The sequence below is a fragment of the Octopus sinensis genome, linkage group LG14 (assembly GCF_006345805.1).
Source record: "Octopus sinensis linkage group LG14, ASM634580v1, whole genome shotgun sequence".
NCBI lineage: Eukaryota > Metazoa > Mollusca > Cephalopoda > Octopoda > Octopodidae > Octopus > Octopus sinensis.
Genome location: NC_043010.1, coordinates 8,319,621 through 8,327,120, shown reverse-complemented (window position 1 = coordinate 8,327,120; position 7,500 = coordinate 8,319,621). Strand labels below are relative to the sequence as shown.

Genomic DNA, 7,500 nt, shown 5'->3' with positions numbered 1-7,500 from the left:
TTGGGGGGGGGCATGTGAATTCAGAACAGAAAGTTGTAAGAAATGCTACTAAGCATTTTGCCTTGCGGGCTAACAAACAATTTTGTCAGTACATTGCCTTGATAATGATGATGATGATGGCGGCGGTGGCGTCGGCGGCGGTGGTAGTGGTGGTGGTGATAATGATGATGATGATGATGATGATGATGAGGGTGAGGAGGAGGAGATGAGCAATGACGATGATGATGATGACAACGATGATTTCTTTTATTTGCCAGAAGGGCATCAGATAAGGAGTGCATTTTAACAAGGAGGACATTTTACATTTTGTGTGAGGGTTTATATAAAGGATAGGGCGGCGGGGATGATGATGACGACGATGATGATGATGATGATGATAGCAACAACAACAAAACAACAACAGCAACAATATTAATAATGTAAATTTGGAAGAACTGCTCAATTCATTGATTAATGATTTCTAAAAGGGAGTCTCAGTGATGAGAAATTTTATACCTTAATATGATTTATCAGGAAAAATCTAATAATCTAACAGCAGACTCTCTATTGCTATTTCATTATATACACACATGCCAATATTACAGCATGTCTGATGATATTGCAATGGTAGATTAAAATGCCTTATCTCCAATTATTTAGATAAATATGCACATGGTAAATAATTTACAGAACAAATATTGCAAAGTTTGTATGGAATTTCCATTGCTTTACAAAGAACTAACAGTAAATACGAGGAATATACATCAAAGAAATTGAGTTATAATTTCGTTGGACAGATAATAAAAACCAAAGCATTTCCCTAAATATGTAAAAGAGAGATGCACACTCATAACATATTTAATTTCTACTATATTATAGAAGCGATGGTGATGGTGGTGGTGGTGGTGGTGATGATGATGATGACGAAGGTGGTGGTGGTGATGATGATGATGATGATGATGGTGATGATGATGATGATGGATAATTGATAATGTACATATCTGTGAGCTGCATGTGTGAGTAATAGACGGAAGGAGAGCGAGGACAGAGAGATAGGAAGAGCAAGGGAAAGAGAAGAAGAAGAAGAAAAAGAAGAAGAAGAGGAAAAGGAGAGAGAGAGAGAGAGAGAGGAAAAGAAGGAGAGAGAGAGAGAGAGTGGGAAAAAGGAGGGAGAGGGATGATATTGAAAGAGAGAGACAGAGACAGTGAGACAGAGACAGTGAGACAGAGAGAGAGAGAGAGAGAGAGAGAGAGAGGAAGGGGAAATGAGAAGAAGAAGAAGAAGAAGGAAGGAAAAGAAAGAATTTGAGACATAATTGGGTACATTGAGAGCGCCATAGTTATGCAACTACCCGTTCCCTTGGGTAATGATAGTCAATTCTGTTGTTATTGTTGTTGTAGTTGCTGTTTAGCCCTTGGTCAGCTCAGAGAAGGTACATTTTCTGCAAAAAGGAAAGCATTCCATATCTAGCAGTAACCGTCCTATCTTTGTAAGGCCACGTTGGATCAAATTATCTAATGTCTCTCTTTACCTATTCAAGATTGCATGGAGTGATCTGAAGGAGTCTTGTCCGCTATTTCTAGCAAATCAAGCAACCACATTCAGGTTCCCTTGTAGGAGTTTCCTTTATTTGATTTGTGCATGAATGTATTTGCATATGTGCAAGAAGGACAAACAACACAATTTGGAGTGGAATATTTGATGGGATTATTATATATTAGATTGATATTAATTCAGGTTCCTTCATTCTCCCTATTTGTGAGGGGACAAAGTTTGTAAGTGGGCCTTAATTATTAGTTTGTTTGAAAATTTACGACTGATTTGAAAATTAAATACCACAGAAAATATTGTTATTTTCTATCTCTCTGATGTTGACGTTGTTTGCTAACAGAGACATCACCATTATCAACCCTTAACCTTTTCGTTACCGTATTTCTGTTGAGATGCTCTGTGTTTCTTTAAATTACTTTAAATATAACAAAGAATTTTGTAAAATAACTTAGTTATCATTCAGCTAGTGTTAGGAACATAAATTGTGACTAAGGTCTGGTGGAGGATTTTAATTCAGAACTTATGAAAATAAGACATTTGTACTACAGAGCCAGAGCCAGTTTCTGCCGGGTTGGTATCAAAAGGGTTAAATATTCAGATTACTCAGTCAAATTTAATACTCATTCATTCATATTGCTTTGAATTAATCATATATCAACTCATAGCTTTGGGACTTCAGTGACGTGGATGTTTACTTTTAGAATGACATTATAGGGTAGGTGTGAGAGGCTTGACCTGGCTGGCTTGAAGATAAAACAGGTAGGATATTTGGGCTGGATATGGCTGGTTTGAATAATAAAAGGTTAATGTGCTTTCCATGCTGGAATAATTTGGATGGTTTGACAGGAGCTGACACACCCTCAGAGTTCTGTGCAAAGCTGTTGTCTGCTTTGGTATGGTTTCTATCACTGAACCTTGGACCATAGGGTGACCTGCTGTGCTTGAGGAGACCTATTGAGTCAAGTACATCAACATCACAATAAAAATCAAATGGAAATTGTAGTTGTGATATCCGTGGCGGTGGCAGGCTGGGCCTCACAAAGGAAATGACGAAAGACTGAAACGTGAGATATGCTGAAGTGAGTTCATAGCTCACAGGACGGCCTGCTGTGCTAACCTTGGATCGTAGAGTGACCCGCTGTGCTTGAGGAGACCTATTGAGTCAAATATGTCAACATCAACATCAAAATAAAAATCAAATGGAAATTGTAGTTATGATATCCGTGCTGGTGGCATGTAAAAAGCACCGTCCGAATGTGGCTGATGCCAGTGACACGTAAAAAGTACTGACCGATCATGGCTGTTTGCCAGCCTCCTCTGGCCTCTGTGCCGGTGGCACGTAAAAAGCCCCCCACTACACTCACGGAGTGGTTGGCATTAGGAAGGGCATCCAGATGTAGAAACACTGCCAGATCAGACTGGAGCCTGGTGCAGCCTCCTGGCTTCCCAGACCCCGGTCGAACCATCCAATCCATGCTAGCATGGAAAATGGACGTTAAACGATGATGATGATGATCATCATCATCATCATCCTAACAACAACCACTTCACAGAGTGAACTGGGTCAGGGAAAAGATATACATACATAATATATTATGTGTACTGCTTATGTTAGCCAGACTATGTCCTCATCTGGATTGTTTCTTTATATTTTGGCTGCTGTATACTCCAGCTTTCTTCAGGTGCCTTGCATTGAGCTCTGTTGTGGTATCGGAAATTTGAAATTAACCTTTTATTTGATCCATGGTTCTCATTGCACTCTGTGAATAGTGAAACAATCAAGTTGAAAATGTCAGTCCAACTAATAGAAATAGCATACATGAAATAAATTCCTTCTTTCAGAAATATAGAATTCTATTACATAATATATTCATGCATACTTATATTATCATCTATTGTTGTATTTGGGGATGGTCATGTTGCCAGTTTAGCCAATAAAACACATGTACTATATATTTGGTGTTAATTTGCTTCAGCTTTATTTTATTTTTTACATTAATTGTATTTCAGCCAGAGTTCTTTCGTCACACTTTTGTGACCTCATCAGTGGTCCTTTGCTTTCTTCTTTTTTATTTGTGTGTCTTTCCTTATTAACGATCAACCATTTTGTATTTCTGTATTTCGGCCAGAGTTCTTTCGTCGCACTTCTGTGACCTCATCAGTGGTCCTTTGCTTTCTTCTTTCTTATTTGTGTGTTTTTCCTTATTAACGATCAGTCATTTTGTATTTCTGTGATGAAAGAACTCTTGCCGAAATACAACTAATGTAAAAAATAAATACTGCTGAAGCAAATTAACACCAAATATATAGTGCGTGTGTTTTTATTAGCTAAACTGGCAACATGATCATCCCTAAATACAACAATATCTGTTTTAACACACGATTTCACATCAAAAATCTAGCAAAACAAATATATAAACGTAGTGGCTGTGTGGCTGTGTGGTAAGTAGCTTGTTTACCAACCACATGATTCCGGGTTCAGTCCCACTGCGTGGCACCTTGGGCAAGTGTCTTCTACTATAGCCTCGGGCCAACCAAAGTCTTGTGAGTGGATTTGGTAGATGGAAACTGAAAGAAGCCTGTCGTATATATGTATATATATATATATATATATATTATATATATATATATATATATATATATATGCGTGTGTGTGTTTGTGTGTCTGTGTTTGTCCCCCTAGCATTGCTTGACAACCGATGCTGGTGTGTTTATGTCCCCGTTACTTAGTAGTTCGGCAAAGAGAACGATAGAATAAGTACTGGGCTTACAAAAAGAATAAGTCCCGGGGTCGAGTTGCTCGATCAAAGGCGGTGCTCCAGCATGGCCGCAGTCAAATGACTGAAACAAATGAAAGAGTAAAGAGATATAAATGTAAAATATTATCATCATTTTAAAGTAACCTTTTCAGTGCCTGTATGGGTCAGACAGAATCCAATGAGGTAGATTTTCTACAGCCAGATACCCATCCTGCCATCAACCTTCACATGTTTCCAGGTTATATACATATTGTCTGTGTATCTGTATCATTGTATTTGTGCTTGGCCCCCCACCATCACTTAACAACTGGTGCTGGTTTGTTTTTGTCCCCATTAGTGTTTCAGCAAAAGATATCGTTAGAATAAGTACCGGACTTAAAATATCAACTCTGGGATGAATTTGTTTGAATAAACCTTTCAATGTACTTCAGTATGGCAGCAGTCCAATGACTGAAACAAGTAAAAGACAAACATGATATTATTGTAATAAGTTTTCTGGTAGTCAAAGAAAACAGCCATGTTTTTATTATCAATGGCGGTTTCTGGTTCTATTATTAATTCTCAATTTGTCTACTCTACCAAGAACTGTTTGACATGTACCTATCTGACTTCTCCTGAGTCACTTGTCATTTTGATCAGCATGGTTCTTTGTAGTTCTTCATATTCCTAATTCACATTCCGGCAGAAATATATTGCCTGAGGTTTTAAATAGTATAAGCCATGAAATTCTCTTTGTCACGCAAGTTTTCAAACTTAGGAAGAAAGAAGGACAGTTCAACCCAGTGTATTGTAATTCAAAATGGCATGTAGATTAAAAACCTACACTTGTATTTCATCACTGATTAATTTCCACATACAGCATAAGTTTTCCTTCCACCAGTAATTCTGAATACTATCAATACTTGGTGCAAACCCATTTTCGGTTTTTCTTCAATCCTCTTGAATGTCTTTCACACCTTTGACTTCCACTCACAACTTCTCTGTTATTCTTCCTTTCAATAGCAATGATGGTGCTGGGCTTTTTCTTTCCCATAAGCTTGCCAGAATCCTATTAATTCGTCTTTACCTGGTCTCAAACCACTTAACTGATTTGTTGCCATCATCATCCTGCATTACATATGTTATTAATTTTGAACAAACGAAGGGGGTGTTCTTTACTTTTCTGGTGTTAGTTTGATGTTTTCTGCAATACCTTTAATACCTATTTCTTTATTACCCACAAGGGGCTAAACACAGAGGGAACAAACAAGGACAGACATAGGTATTAAGTCGATTACATCGACCCCAGTGCGTAACTGGTACTTAATTTATCGACCCCGAAAGGATGAAAGGCAAAGTCGACCTCGACAGAATTTGAACTCACAACGTAACGGCAGATGAAATACCTATTTCTTTATTACCCACAAGGGGCTAAACATAGAGGGCACAAACAAGGACAGACATAGGTATTAAGTCGATTAAATCGACCCCAGTGTGTAACTGGTACTTAATTTATCGACCCCGAAAGGATGAAAGGCAAAGTCGACCTCGACGGAATTTGAACTCACAACGTAACGGCAGATGAAATACTGCTAGGCATTTGGACCGGCGTGTTAACACTTCTGCCAGGTCACCATCTTTATACCTTTATACCTTTATACCTTTAATACCTATTTCTTTACTACCCACAAGGGGCTAAACACAGAGAGGACAAACGGATTAAGTCGATTATATCGACCCCAGTGCGTAACCGGTACTTATTTAATCGACCCCGAAAGGATGAAAGGCAAAGTCGACCTCGGCGGAATTTGAACTCAGAACGTAATGGTAGACGAAATACGGCTACGCATTTCACCCGGCGTGCTAACATTTCTGCCAGCTCGCCGCCTGGTATTATACCTTTATACCTTTAATACCATTTAACTAAATCTTAATTCATGTAACCACAATTTGTAAGTCCTTATCTGTTAATAGCTTACAGTGTGTAATTATCTTTCAGAATTTCAATTTCTTTATAGCTTGTTTTCCTTTTTCTTCTATTCTTACATCTATATAATTCATTTGCTCTCCTGGCAATCTACCAATTATACCCTTTTTCTGTACACTTGTGGCTTTTTGCCAAAGCACAAATTATTAATTGTAGCTTGGAAGAATCGTCAGAGCAACAGACAAAATGCATCACAGTAGTTCTTCTGTATTTTTTTTTTTTGGTTTTTTTCCTTATGGTCTGAGATCAATTCCTGCCCCTAAAAACTCTTGGCCTTGTACCTAAATCAGAAATAATAATAATAATAATAATAATAATAATAATAATAAAATAATAATGATTGCAGTACCAGGCAGCGGCTCTCGTGGCTTCTGATCTTAACTGACTGGAAGTATTTTCATGTACATTGTTTTGTCTTGGTATAAAAGATGGGCTACAGAAAATATTCTGCTCAATACCACAGATTTGCTTGTCAGTTGTTTGACCTTAACCAGTTGAGTATGTCCCTTAGTTGCTGACAATATGTGCATCTCTGATCACGAGCAGAAGTAGTGGGGGAGCATCATAGCCATGTGTTGAGAGGGATTCTTTGGGGTTTTAATAATTCACCTTTGGAAACATGGGTGTTTCGTTCATCATCCTAAAGCAACCCTTATTCAGGGACCTTTTGAGTGGGATGGGCTACTCAACCTGAAGAAAATTCTAACTGGGCCCCACCTGCAAGGTCATGTGCTGTTTATCTTGATATGAGATCACCATGTCGCGCACATATGGTTGTGATGCATGTGCCTGGAGTACCCTTATCAGACGGGTAGTCATGATGGGTATACTGGGCTTCGTATATTTGTACCCCAGTGTCACTTTGATGGCATGCACTGCTCTCTCACTCAATAATAATAATAATAATAATAATTAGGAAAGAGGGAGTATTTAGAGCAGAGAAAAAAGGGGAAACAAAGGAAGAATTTCAAAAAGGACATGAAGAAGAATTATGCAAGAAAGGACTACAAAATCAATTCCATGTAGCCACAACAGAAGTTGCTGGAAAAAAATAGATGGGATTTGCTGATGAAAGGAACCCTAAGAAAAGAGGCTGGGTGCATTATACTGGCAGTGCAAGACCAAGCTTTGGCCATGAGGTGGGGGGGTCAACGTTAGGAATAAGCAAGTGTCTCTGCTGTGCTGCATCTGCAATAGAGTGGATGAAACCATTGCCCATATTACGAACAAATGCCCTAGACTTG

General features: G+C 38.4%; 1 long non-coding RNA gene and 1 pseudogene across 1 annotated transcript in view; one reads left to right on the top strand and one right to left on the bottom strand.

Annotated features, from left to right (window-relative positions):
• Window positions 1–7,500, top strand: part of LOC115218974 — a 91,082-nt pseudogene that overhangs the window by 60,853 nt on the left and 22,729 nt on the right.
• Window positions 1–7,500, bottom strand: part of LOC118765883 — a 20,343-nt gene that overhangs the window by 3,373 nt on the left and 9,470 nt on the right. The window contains exon 2 of the long non-coding RNA XR_005001790.1: window positions 3,894–3,898. This is a non-coding gene — a long non-coding RNA (uncharacterized LOC118765883). The remainder of the gene's footprint in view (window positions 1–3,893; window positions 3,899–7,500) is intronic.